Raw genomic sequence first — 15,331 nt, 5'->3', positions numbered from 1 at the left:
GCTGAACAAATGTGACTGAGAGAGAAACCTCTGCTCTAAAGAGCTAGCTTATAATGTAAATAGAGAAACAAAGAACATGTTCTGTTATCAAATAATGCAATGACTCACAAACATAGTATTCATTTCAGAGGCATGACCTTAAAGAAGGCATTTGACTTCACAAAGACATTTCCATGTACTTAAGCTGACATGTCAGAGTGGAGGATTCACACTGACAGGAGGTTGCTGGCAACTTTAGGTTGATATTTCTGAGTTAGGAATCAGAAACATGCTGCGGATTCTCTAATCCATTTGGCAAATTGAAAAGTTGGCATTTTATCTTCTGATACAGCTGTAAAAGAGAAAATCGAAACTGTCCTGTCTTTGCTTTTAATTTCTGCACATTCTAAACATTAAAAATGTCCTGGACAGTCTATGTAACAGGGAAGTATTTCAGTAAATGAGATTCTTTCATTGGTGAAAAACATCTATATTTCATAGAATCATAGAATCATAGAATCATAGAATCATTAAAGTTGGAAAAGACCCCCAACTACCTCATCACTGCCAACCTGAACAACCAAATAGTGGATAACAATTGGACAATTTTACTAGTCTAGGGAGCTTCCTAGTAATGTCTCTTATCCTTGCCCCAGGGAGGCAGCAGACTTCCATATGGGATCAGTCCGGTCGGCATATCAGGCCCTCTGTTCCCCTCAGAAGGGAGTCGCCTATGACAATTACCCTTCTTTTTTTCTTACCAGTGGCTGTTGTAATGCATGGGGCTGACTGGTTCCCCCCAGTCAACCCCTTGGATGGATCACTGTCTGTATCTTCATCCTCCTGGCCCTCGAGTTCCAGAGCCTCATACCTACTGTGTAAGGGCACCTGGGGGGGTAAGGTAGGCCAGGAGAGGATTTGCCTGCTGCGCCGAGCAGGGATCTGCTTCCATCCTGCTCTGTCTCTTGAGTCCCCTCCTTCTGCCTGGTGGCAAGATGGTAGGGGAGCCTCTAACAACTTCTGAAAGCTTCTAAGTGTTATGATTAGAAATACAAATATTTCAGAGGATTTTATTTTTAATATAGTGTAAATATGTTTACACATCCACAATTGTATACCTATATATGATACTGGATGATCATACACAAACAGTGCAACATTTTAATTTTATGAAGAAATATAGAATCATAGAATCATTTAGGTTGGAAAGGACCTTTAAGATCATCAAGTCCAACCACTAAACTAGCATTAAACTGCCAAGTCCACCTCTAAACCAGCATGTGCCTAAGCACTACATTTACACATCTTTTAAATACCTCCAGGGATGAAGACTCAGCCACTTCCTTGGGCAGCCTGTTCCAATGCTTGACAACCCTTTCGGTGAAGAAATTTTTCTAATACCCAATCTAAACCTCCCCTGCCGCAACTTGAGGTCGTTTCCTCTCATCCTAACACTTGCTACTTGGCAGAAGAGACCAACCCCCATCTCACTACATTTTCCTTTCAGGTAGTTGTAGAGACCAATAAGGTCTCCCCTCAACGTCCTTTTCTCCAGGTTAAACGACCCTAGTTCCTTCAGCCACTCCTCATAAGACTTGTGCTCTAGACTCTTCACCAGCTTCAATGCCCTTCTTTGGACATGCTCCAGCACCTCGATGTCCTTCCCATATTGAGGGGCCCAAAACTGAACACAGTGTGTATTTACATAGCATCATAGAATCATTTAGGTTGGAAAAGACCTTTAAGATCATTGAGTCCAACCGTTAACCTAGGGCTACCAAGTCCATCACTAAACCATGTCCCTAAGTGCCACATCTACACAACTTTTAAATACCTCCAGGGATGGGGACTCAACCACTTTCTTGGGCAGCCTGTTCCAATGCTTGACCACCCTTTCGGTGAAGAAGTTTTTCCTAATGTCTAACCTAAACGTTCACTGGCACAATTTGAGGCCATTTCCTCTAGTCACTTGTTACTTGGGAGAAGAGATAACCCCCACCTCACTACAACCTCCTTGCAGGTAGTTGTAGAGAGCGATAAGATCTCCCCTCAGCGTCCTTTTCTCCAGACTAAACAACCCCAGCTCCCTCAGCCACTCCTTGTAAGACTCGTGCTCTAGACCTTTCACAAGCTTTGGACACGCTCCAACACCTCAATGCCCTTCCCATATTGAGGGGCCCAAAACTGAACACAGTATTCGAGGTGCGGCCTCACCAGTGCCAAGTACAGGGGCACTATCTCCTCCCTCGTCCTGCTGGCCACACTATTTCTGATACAAGCCCGGATGCTATTGGCCTTCTTGGCCACCTGGGCACACTGCTGGCTCATGTTCAGCCGGCTGTCTGCCAACAGCCCCAGCTCCTTTCTGCCAGGCAGCTCTCCAGCCTCTGTTCCCCAAGCCTGTAGCATTGCATGGGGTTGTCGTGACCGAAGTGCAGGACCCAGCACTTAGCCTTGTTGCACCTTGTTGCGCCTCGGCCCATCGATCCACCTGTCCAGGTCCCTCTGTAGGGCCTTCCTACCCTCCAGCAGATCAACACTCCCGCCCAACTTGGTGTCGTCTGCAAACTTACTGAGGGTGCACTCAATCCCCTCATCCAGATCATTGATAAAGATATTAAACAGAACTGACCCCAATACTGAGCCCTGGGGAACACCACTTGTGACCGGCCACCAACTGCCTTCAACTCCATTCACCACAACTCTTTGGGTCTGGCCATCCAGCCAGTTTTTAACCCAGCGCAGAGTGCACCCATCCAAGCCGTGAGCAGCCAGTTTCTCCAGGAGAATGCTGTGGGAAACGGTGTCAAAGGCCTTGCTAAAGTCCAGGTAGACAACATCCACTGCCTGTTCCTCATCCACTAAGCGGGTCACCTTGTCATAGGAGGAGATCAGGTTAGTCAAGCAGGTCCTGCCTTTCATAAACTCATGCTGACCAGGCCTGATCACCTGGTTGTCCCATACGTGCTGCGTGATGGCACTCAGGATGATCTGCTCCATAACCTTCTCCAGCATCAAGGTCAGACTGACAGGCCTGTAGTTCCTTGGATCCTCCTTCTGGCCCTTCTTGTAGATGGGCATCACATTTTCTAACCTCCAGGCAACTGGGACCTCCCCGGTTAGCCAGGACTGCTGACAGATGATGGAAAGTGGCTTGGTGAGCACTTCTGCCAGCTCCCTCAGTACCCTTGGCTGGGTCCCATCCAGCTCCATAGACTCGTGTGTGTCTAAGTGGTGTAGCAGGTCCATTTCCCCTTGGCGTATGAGGACTTCATTCTGCTCCCCGTTCCTGTCTTACAGCTCAAGGGCCTGGGTACCCTTAGAACAACTGGTCTGACTATTAAAGACTGAGGCAAAGAAGGCATTAAGTACTTCAGCCTTTTCCTCATCCTCTGTCACTATGTTTCCCCTCGCATCCAGTAAAGGATGGAGATTCTCCTTAGCCCTCCTTTTGTTGCTAATGTATTTATAGAAACATCTTTCATTGTTTTTTATGGCAGTAGCCAGATTAAGTTCTGGTTGGGCTTTGGCCCTTCTAGTTTTCTCCCTGCATAACCTCATGACATCCTTGTAGTCCTGCTGAGTTGCCTGCCCCTTCTTCCAAAAGTCATAAACTCTTTTTTTTTCCTGAGTTCCAGCCAAAGCTCTCTGTTCAGCCAGGCTGGCCTCCCCCGCCAGCTGGTCTTTTGGCACATGGGGACGGCCTGCTCCTGTGCCTTTAAGACTTCCTTCTTGAATAATGTCCAGCCTTCCTGGACTCCTTTGACCTTCAGGACTGCCTCCCAAGGGACTCTCTCAACTAGGCTCCTAAACAGGCCAAAGTCTGCCCTCCAGACGTCCAAGGTAGCAGTTCTGCTGATCCTCCTCCTTCCTTCTCCAAGAATCAAAAACTCTATCGTTTCATGATTGCTATGCCCAAGATGGCCTCCGACCACCATATCACCCCCCAGTCCTTCTCTGTTCGCAAACAGCAGGTCCAGTGGGGCACCTTCCCTAGTTGGCTCCCTCACCAGCTGTGTCAGGAAGTTATTTTCCACACACTCCAGGAACCTCCGAGACTGTTTCCTCTCTGCTGTATTGTATTTCCAGCAGGCATCTGGTAAGTTGAACTCCCCCATGAGAACAAGGGCTAGCGAGCATGAGAATTCTCCCAGCTGCTTATAGAATACTTTGTCCGCCTCTTCATCCTGGTTGGGTGGTCTATAACAGACTCCCACCATGATATCTGCCTTGCTGGCCTTCCCCCTGATTCTTACCCATAAACACTTGACCCTTTCATCACCATTGTCATGCTCTAGACAATCAAAACACTCCCTAATGTACAGGGACAACTCATTCGCTAACATACAGTACAACTCTCTGATAATCAGCAGGCCAAATAACTGGAATTTTATTTTATCTCTGTGTTTTAGTGACATGCACTGTGCTGTCATCTGGAATGCCAGGGGTACTACACACATCAAAATTCTCAATACCTACTCATCTAAAAAGGTCATTCATATTTGCTTCAAAACTAAGATTAGATGATGAAATATGTTTATTGGTTAAATCTGAACTCCGGGAGCATTTAGAGAAGGACATCACAAAATTTTCCATGGATATGCTTTGGCAATGAAAGCCTGCAGTATCGGAAATGTATGTTGAATACTAGTAACAGTCATGAACCTTTCTCTCTAATTCCCTCGATTTTAAGTATGATGGCCAGTTAGCAGAGACCAATTGCCAAAAGTAAAGAAAAAAAAAAATTATGTTTATATACTAGAAGTCAGTGAAAGATGGTATTTTATGATTTTTGATATTCAATTCGTGATCATCATTAGCCACAGCCAGGACCTACTGAATGGATCTGACCATGCTATTGTTTCTTTTCCTTTGTCAATACTTTATCTGAGCTTTTGGAAACTTCTCATAACAGAAAAGAGTACAGCTGAAAACTAAAAGACTAAACTTGCTGTCCTGGTTTCAGTTGGGATAGAGCTAATTTTCTTCTTGGTAGCAGGTATGGGGCTGTGTTTTGGGTTTAGGATGAGAACAATGTCGATGATACACTGATATTTTGGTTCTTGCTAAGTAGTGCTAAGTAGTTGCTAAGTGGCGCTCACACCGGTCAAGGACTTTTTCAGCTTCCCATGCTCTTCTAGGTGCACAAGAAGATGGGAGGGGGCACAGCCAGGACAGCTGACCCAGACTGGCCAAGGGGCTATTCCATACCGTATGACGTGATGCCCAGTGTATAAACTGGGGGAGTTGGCTGGGGAGGGGGCAATGATTGCTGCTTGGGGGATGTGCTGGTCATCGGTCGGCAGGTGGTGAGCAACTGTAGAGTGTATCGCTTGCTTTGTATTACTATTGTACTATTATTACTTGTTCTTATTTTTATTGTTATTATTACTATTACTACTCTTCTATTTTCATTTTACTTTAGTTACTAAACTGTTCTTATCTCAACTCACAAGTTTTCCCCTTTTGCCCTTCCGATTCTCTCCCCCATCCCACCGGTGGGGGAGTGAGCGAGTGGCTGAGTGATGCTTAGTTGCTAGCTGCGGTTAAACCACGACACTTGATTTACATGAGCAATAATTACAGATTTACCTTAGATTGGTTAGGTGAGCATCCCAGAGAAAAGACCTATGGATCTGGGGACATATTTAGTTTCAGTATCATTGAATCCTTATAATGAATAGTAGTTGGTCATTATTGCTTTTAATTTTTATAAAGGGTGTGATTCCCATAATAAAAGTTTTTTTCAAAAGGTAGGAAAATACACCTGGTGGAAAATCATTTATTATACCCAGAATGAATTATAGTGTGTTATAGATACTAATTTGTATATTCTCTCTCTTTTTTTTGGTTTTTTTTTTTTTTTGGTGTAAAGAACTATTATATTTTTTGACAGTCACAACAAAAGAACAAGTGACAATATTTGAAGTGTTATAATTATTCATGACTTGGGAGAAAGAAAGGCCTCTTTCTCTCTCCACGTTCGCAGGACCTCCAAAGCATGCACCGTTAAATGATCAAACATGCCAGTCATACTTAGGGAACAATTTAATATGTGCTAAAGTCAATGGGAATCTTTCCACTACTCTTTGCATTAGCTTGTTAGATCACAGAATTTTTAGGATAAGGATTGTCTTTTCATTAGGCACAAACCATGCAGAGCAAATATCATCACAGTCTTGATTACTTAGTATAGGTACAATCATAGAAAATAGTAGTGGGTTTTCAAACCAATGTGTCAATGTGTGGCCTATGTGACAAAAAAAAAAGGAACAGTATCCCTTTAAAATATTTCCCTTTTTTCTTTGTCTTTTCAGTGCGAGGTGAAATCCCAGCCTCTTTTACACTAACTTGCCTTTGTTACTGGCTTTAATAGTGCCAAGCTTTTTCCCAAAATATCAGTTTATCAGATAATCCTACATTATTTTATTTAAGGTAATTTGATACTTTAACATTCTTCATTCTTTGCTAATTTATTCTCATTGGCTACTTTCTAACAAATATTTGACTAACACACAATAAAATAAATATTAAATACTAAAAGGTAGATGGAATTAGATCAAGTATTTCACAATACTTCAGACTTGCAAATAATCCATAGGATTCCTATAGGTTGGAGCTTGTTTACTGGCTAGCACCAAATGTTTACCGTAAGGTATATCGTTAGTTTTCTTTTTTTCCCATACTCAGAAGAAGTATAACCTATCAAAAGAATATGCCTTTTGCCTGGAAGTCTAAATATTTTTAGGTCAATTGATTCACATCTATTGCTTACTGTGTGTTATTAGCTTAGTCATCTACTGACAAATGTAACAGATTCCAAATAAGATTATTTTTATATCACTGTTTACAAATCTGAGTTCTCAGCTGGGATTAGGGAGATTAGAAAGCACAAACCGTTAAAAAAATCATGAAGATGTGTTAGCTTGTGGCAAACCAGCAAATCAGTTATCATCATCTTTGGTTAACTTGTCTGTGTTTTGAACAGAGAAGTTGCCTATGGCTGAAATTACTCAGTAGAGACAAACAGTAGACACACATGGCATGTCCATACCATGCACAATGTTCAACATACAAATAGCATTTTGGGTGCTAGCTGGATCCAGCTGGCCTCTAGCACAGCCTTAGGGCTTATGTCATCTTCACTGACAGACAGAAATGCCCAAGGAACTGCTCTGCCAGAGAGAATCACTCAGTGCCCACTGCTCAAGCCCCTTCCACCTCTGACATACCATCATGATGTCTGGAGTGGGCAAAAAGTCAATGTTTGCTTGCATCAAGATACTCCTGCCTGAAGATATCGTTCAATTCCTTTACATTGCCAGGCTGATGCAAGTTGTATTTGTGAGGGGCAAAGCCTGGATTCCAAATGATTTAAAACATGTCTACAATAAGAATGTAGTGCTCCCACAGCTACTCGAGTCAAATCCAAAGGGATCCATAAATGGGAGATTTTTGCCTTATTCACTCAGAGCCCAATGTAGAAAGGTAAACCATTGTAAACTGTTGTTATAACAAAATTTGCCACTTATAATAGTGAATGCTAGTCTCAGTTAACAGAAAACTGGAAAACTCTGAAAACTGAGGAGCAGATGTGCTACCCATTCTGTTGATCTCACTGTGATATAGCAGCACCTCACAGAGTGGCAGGACAGACAGCTGTATGTAATAACCTCTTGAATAATCAGATCTTGTAAGCCAGAACACTTAGAAACCACCTTCTGAATAGCTGCTTGTATTGTTCAAATGTATCAGCTGTTATTTAAAAACTTTCTTCCTCCAAACCAAACTTGCAAGTGAACTTACATTCTTTTCAATTTTCTGTGACCTTATCAAGTCACACCTCACTTCATGTAACCTCAGGGCTTCAACTAGATTGGTTCTGTTCATTTATTTATTTATTACTCCTGTAGACACCTAAAAACACAGTTATGCTGATTTCACTCCACAGGTTAAGTAGGAGTAATGATATAGTCCACTGAGAGCTAAGCCATGGCTTGCTTTGGAGTCCTCTCAAATTATTTGATGATAATACCCATTGCTAACAGAGTGCCACTACAGTATTACCGTATTTGCTATGATCTCCCAAACTGCAAAGGTCAACCTATGTGGAGACACAGCAGCAACAGTGTCAATGCTAGCTGTTATTTTACATTTCAAGGAATCCAAGTTTAAGAAATTATTTATATAAGTTATTGTCCTTAAAAATAGCTTTCCAAAAAAGCAGGAGACAAGCTTTTTTAAAGTATTGAAATAACAATTATTCAAAACATGTGGGAAAATTATATGCACACTCTCTTAACATTTGCCAGAACACAGCATTTCTTTCCCAGTTTGCTAGCTTAACTGACTTAGTTGAAGTAAAGAGGCAAACTGCATTTTTTTCCACCTTTGGTCTTGATGAGCGCACTTTTAGAAGTTGGTTACAAAGTGTTTTGTGAGTCATGTCAAATAGTGGTAGAAATCTACCACCTTCACCTCACTCTCTTGAGTCCAGTGAGTGATCAAGGGGTGCTGAGAGACAGTAACTGCATTTGATCATAGCGGATTGTTTTCACTCACACTGTCAGCTACATGGAATGACTGACAACCATACAAGGAAATAATAAGTGCTAAAAAGGGCAATGATATGTTGGGAGAAAGGAAAAGAGAGAGCCATAAATCACTCTTTTTGTTAAAAATAAATTTGTGGGTGATGGTTGTGATAGTTGCTTACCACTTTTTAAAAGTGTTTTTACTGTAATCTTATGCAACTCTGCTTCTGCCTGCTGCACGGACCTGTTGCCTCCCATATTAAATACATGTAATAAAGGCTTCAGGGTAGACACTGCCTTTTTTATGTGATTGTACTAAGCCTCATGGGATGAAACTGCAATAAATAGAAATGTTAATGCAAATAAGATATCAATTAATATTACAATTTTATTACTAGTATGAGGTCAGGAAGGGCAGGTGATGGCCAGTTAAGCCAGTCATTAGGGATGGCATTTTTGCGCAGGTCACCTTTTTTAACAGGATAAAACAATGCATCTTTTTTTACAGTCCTGTAGAGCACACTGTCTGTGTTGCTGTTTGACAAAGAATTAGGAGATTTTTTTAGATTGTCTAGTCTTAGATGTATCCTTCCCCCTCCCTCCATTTCCAAGGCTGTCACAAGTGTAGACATGTAAGACAAAGAAACTATGCAAACCTGACTTTTCATTACTTGGCATGAATTTACCACAGCTTCAAGTCAAAGAAAGCGGCAGAGCCATAACACTAATGCAACATTGGTTAAATAAGTGTGCTTAGTTACATTTAATATATATAGCCATATTGGTTTTAAGCATGTGTACTGTGATGGTGTCAAAAGACCTCTATCGAAGTTAGGACCTGAGTCGAGACAGATACGAAAATATCTCTCCCAGAGAGTTTATATTCTAAATGTCATACAAGAAGATGAAGGCTGAGAAGGATATGACCTATAAATAAATGAACATGATGATGACTGACACAGTTTTATTTATTAAATAAGTTTGTTATTGCTGCTTTTCCCCAGATAACTCATCCTGAGGAATTATCTTACAAACTTGCTGAAAATAATTAGTAGAAAAAATATCCATGGCAGATGAGGCTTTAAAAGCTTTTGATAGATCCTATCTAGGTCAGTGGAATATTTTGCCAATGAGGACTTTGATAGTGCTAATGGAAGTCCACCTGAGCCCCTACTGATGATAATACTACTAGCAGACACACTGATAAATTATAATGGGCACAGCAGCAGCAGCAGCAGCCACTCCAGAAACATCTTTAAAGTGAATTTCCTTTAATGGCTGGGAAGACAAATGGCTCACATTTTATCATTGGATTCCTCCTCTTTCAGAAAATTGCCAATAAACTTCCTGTTCTTAGCTGAAGATTTGGCAGTGTCTTGGACATAACAAATTTAACCCATTCAGTGGCTTTCATCTGTTTATTTATGTCAGTTATTTGTTCAAACTCTTCTTCTTAAGCCAATTGATCTTGTGCCTTTTCATATCTGAAATTAAGATGATTTGTTTTTGCCTGTAATCTAAGTACCTAAATCCATGAGGTACTTCCCATCTAGATTTGGAGTTTCTTTCTGGTCTTCCCAGACCTTCTCAGCATGAACAGCTTGTACCTAACTCTTCCTAAACCCAGCCAGACCCCCAGAGCATTAACTGTGGGCGTACAAACAAATGTCACCAAATTTATGTGGCTTAATGAGCTACCTTGCATTGGCAGAGCTTGTGTGCTCTGTTAGCACTCCGATTTTCTTTCACTTAGCAAACAGTTGCAACAGCCACAGTTTGAGACATTAATCCCCTATCCCAAGTTGTTTGCACTTGTTCTGCTGCTGAAGACCATCCTTGCAGCCAGCACGGCAGAACAAATATTCTTGTTCTCTTACAGGTTAGTTTAAACTCCTACTCACTACTCATTTAATCTAGTCTGTTGCCTTATACGAAGTGGTTAACACATACGCAAGCTTTTCTTCTGGTGATTTAATTTCAGGGAATGATGATCTCTGGCAGAGGTATGGCGCTAAAGCTGGAGCTAGTTTCTCTCATGCTTTTCTATAGCTCTTTTAATTACAAAGTAAACCACATTACTTGAAATCTGTGTGAAGAAAATTGCCCCACATTTGGGATGGGCTAACAAACATGCTGATGAATAAGTGGCTCAGCTGACAGGTAGAACTTGACAGTGTTCTCATAGCTTGGGGATCTCACACTCAGGCCCTGTAAGTGGCTTGATACTTGAGGCACTTTCAAAGAATATCTGTGCATACCCAGATCTTCTTATGAAAGTCACTGTTGGAGACATTAATGCTTCCAGAATTGCCTGGTCACTGTATAATATCTCTTTTTGCTCAAGCATTCAATGAGAGAAGTTAGGAGACTTGGATTCAATGCCTTCCTCAGTCTGCAGAGTTTCAAAAATATATTCTCAAAAGACTGCAGTACAATAGAGGTTAGTTTAGGTAGAAAGCACTCTCCACATTCCAGCTGAAACTGTAGTTTGGGTAGCAGAAGAAACAGGATTATTTTGGCCAGGAAAAGCATGGATGGTATAATTCAGTGAGAAGGGCCTTTGGAAATAGGTGTCACTACCTATTACTGAGACCATCTTTTATGTAATTATTTTGCAAAGAGGAAAATAATTCCAACACTTCTGATCTTCTAATTATCTCTCTTTGCAGTCCAAAAGCAAAAGATTTTCTAACAAATTCCAGGAATGATTTCTGCAGAAAACTTATTTGCCATTTGAAGCTTGCTACTATAGTGTTCTTTTGAAGCTCACAGGTCAATGAGCAACATCTTACAGACCCCCAGTTGTCAAAGGAGTTACCTGCAGAGCTATTATGCTTGGTTTTGAACATCCAGATCCTTAACATTGTGGCTGTAGACGAAACCTAAGTTGCTGAAGAGAGCTGACTTGTGAATGAATGTGAGCGGTGACATTAGCATTAAGTATTTAGGGACTGCATTTCATTTCTCTTTGCTTTGATTTAATGATAATTCTGCTCTCCTTCCTGTGCTATTCAAGTGCAGTTAAAGTTTAAGGTGCAAATACATACTGGTAAACTGCTTTTATACGGTGTTAGTCATATGCTTTTCTGTAATCCTTAAATTATGCTATAAATAATTCTTTCTAATATTAATAACTTATCAGTCTGTGTGGCACTTTAAAACTAAAAAGGTTACACAGAGCTTGTAAGGTCTGACTCCCAGGCACGTCGTGTCTGTATCTAATCTAGAAGAGAATGGAAGCAGGGGTGGATAACTAGCCTCTGGTTAGCTCAGTCTTTCATATCAATGAAAGTTACAGATCACATTTGTCAAGATCAAATCAAGATTTCTATGGGTATGTAGGGCAAACTGCACTTTCAGCATTTATGTGAATGGTACATGGAATTACCTCAAAAGTATTAATCTGAATCAAAATCTAACCATATAAACCTTTAAAAATGGGCTAATTATATAGCACAGGGAATAATTAGGCTTATTATTGAAGAAGACACGGTTTTGTCTGTTTGCCTGCAGCAGGAGCTTTTTTAAAGTTATTAATCATTTTGACTACCATAGCACTCAATGAGCCTGATTGCACTGTACCTGTATAATGCCTAATACAGAACATATAACGATCTGTCCTCCAAAGATGCAGACCTAAATGGCAATAGGGACATAGGCTGGGAGTATGCATAGGGATTGTCTTGATTCACTATAGTTATAAATATCACCTCTGGCCTTGTGCTGTGTTGATTAGATGTTGTGGTTTCTGGGCAAAGTACATAGGCAGAGCAAGTTTTCAGCTGTCCAGAATATATTCCACAGGAATACACTGTATAATCTTTTCACAAGTTTCCAAACATGAGAATAACCATTAAATTAATCTCACCATTAACTTATCTGTGCCTGAGTGATATTTTGAAGATTAAAGACACTATAGTATAGAAATGCTGTTATTCTGGTATTGTCAGATATTGGTCAGGAGTTTGACTACTTAATTAGGTATAGTTTCAGATAAAAGGAAGAACATCATTGTTTTGAATGATCATGAATGCAAAGAGAGGGTATGCAAGAACTGGAGTCAGTTTCCAGTTCAGTGTCATCACTGGCAACCCATAAACATATTTTCTTTTGTGTGTGAAATAAAGCTAGACAACCACATTGATAACAGAGGGAGGGTCTTCACACAACAAAGTATTAGCTTTTTCATCGTTATTCTCTTTCTCTTGTGGAAAAAAATCAGCAAAAACTAAGCATGTAAGATCTTAATAAGCATCTCGATGAAAATATTAAATAATTGCAGGAAAAGTTTGCAAACACTATCTACAGTGAAAAATACCAATGACAACCAAAGAGTTTTCCATTGATGTTAGGAAACATGTGTACATTATAAATTGGTCTCTTTATAAAATGATATGTGTATTAAAACTGAGGACACAGGTCACACTTCAAGATGAGAGGATGCATTTTTGTAAATCAGGGAAAAAAATGTTGAAATCATGATTAGTAACCAGGAACACGAGTTCCCATCTCACACAGGAGCCGAGACCAAATGTGATCCTTGTATAAATAAAAATGAGAATTCAGCGTAAAATATGCCTTAATGCGTTAATATGACTCCAATGACAATTCCATATCCTATTCCAGAGTTTACAGTTTTAAAAGGATATTGATAAATGGTGAAGGCTGAGAAAAGCCTTGTAAGGATGAATCATAGTCTGGAAATCCTGCCTTGTAGTAAGAGACTAACAAAATAGAATCTAATTATCTCAACAATAAGAAGGTTAGAGGGTTGACTAATTATGATCTGTAAAGTATCTAAGTTGAAAAAAGAAGTTAATACTAAATGGCCCTTTAATTTAATAGACAAAGCCAAAGTGAAGTTCAATTTTGTAAGACTACAAGTGAGGAACATGATTTTGACAGTAAGTATGTACTGGTAAAATTTACTCAGATGTTCTAGAATTTGCACAATGTGAAATATTTACCTTTTTTTTTTTAAGGAAAAACTTACATACTTTTGTTCAACAGTAACTAGATGGCTTTATGAAAAGGAAAAAAAAAATACTAAACCCAACAAAAAACAAACTGACGAGTCACTTAGCCTAAATGATATGAAAGATCTCTGTAGATAATTATAATGGTCTTTTCCAGCTTTGACTTTGCACAAGGAAGTCCAGAGCCCAGCAACTGCTTCCACTTTTCCAGGATGGAAACATTGGCTCTGTTAAAGTCGGTGTCTGTATCCCCCTCATGAAGTTTCAGGTTGTATCTCAGAAGCTGTATAACTACAAATTCCTGTATTTTGCTCTCTGAGAAAGACCTAAATAGGCAAAGTGATCTTTCTGTACTATTATCTATGTCGACAATATTTTGGGTTTGGACCTTTCTCAAAAGGAGAAAATAATACTAAAAGTTGTAGTAAAAAATGCTAGGGAGAATGCAATTAGAATGTAACTAAAAAGGCACGTATCATGGCAAACATCGTATCTTTGGGAAGTTCTAGTCAGTATTTGTTCTCACAGTACACTATTCTGAAATTATCATATTGGCCATGCAGGTGGGACTCTATGGTATATTTCTGATTTAGCTGGCATATAGCATAAACAGCAGTACAGTGAGCATTTCATTTTACTATAAATGAAAAGTTTTGAATTTGAAAAGATATATGTGATTTTTATGTGTGGTATTTTTGTTAATCTGTGTAATTTTATGTGAAAATAGGTACAGATCAACTTTTTCTTTTACCAGCAAACTGTAAGAAGAAAAGCGACGTAGGAAACAAATTTCTTTCTTGAAATTTAGTATATAGCATTTTGGGGCTACTCAACTAGGAAACATTCATTATTTGCCTCAAATCTTAATTTACTGCATGTTCATTTCAAAATGATCTCTTGATTTTTCCTGTTTATTTGGTGGACCTGGCGGACTCATTCTATTTCCTTTTAATTCCTTTCTGTTCTGCAGTTTGGCATGAATTTCTTCTGCAGTTCCCATTTACTTGAAGTCTTATGAAGAACTATGCCTGCTATGTATTATCACCCTTGTACCCAGCAAGTGAGCTCATCCAGTGACTTGAGCAGAATATTCATTGTGGATTTCAGTCCACTTAAGATAAGCCTTTTGCACCATGAAGCTAGTGAAAGATCCCATTCCAACTGCATAAAGTGTATTAGGACCTTACTGGTTCACCCTTGAATAAAGGGGAATGGAAGTCTTTTGGCATTGTGGATATTTGAGTAAGAAGACCAAGCAGACAACAGGGAGGGGTGAAGAGTCAATTGCTGTTCATGCAATTGTGGAAAGCCCCTCTTGTTCTGCTTCAAGTTTGCATTTTTAGTATGAATTGTTTGGAATGAACGGCTAACAAAACAAACAAAATTTGTGAGGCACTTTTTCTTTTCTTTGTTAAACAGTTATAATTTCTTGCTATTAGTTTGAGCATCAGTATGCAACACACTATATCCGATTTAGAAATGAACTTGTGGAAATTTTACAGTGATTGGACATGGGAGACCAAATCATGCCTCAGTGTGACTAACACAAAAAGAGGTTGCATGGGATGGAACCCAGCAGAGTTTGGCCTGTCTTCAGTCAGACTGTCATGTACTGTGATTTCTTTAGGTTTCACTGTTTACAAGTAGAGTCAAGTTGGGTTAATACTAGAATACAATGCCTCCTTGTAAGAAGTGATGGTGTTACTTAGCAAGTGGAATTCTTCTCTCTGAATGATTGCTCCTGGACTCCTGCTTGCTGTTATAAATATGCAGTGGATTGCTGCAGATATCCTCCCAAATAAGCCACAGCTTTCAATTGTACATTTACCTTTTTGAAAGTTG

The sequence above is a fragment of the Platalea leucorodia genome, assembly GCF_965183815.1.
Source record: "Platalea leucorodia genome assembly, chromosome: 2".
NCBI classification, from domain to species: Eukaryota; Metazoa; Chordata; class Aves; order Pelecaniformes; family Threskiornithidae; genus Platalea; species Platalea leucorodia.
This window is presented reverse-complemented; position numbering follows the sequence as displayed.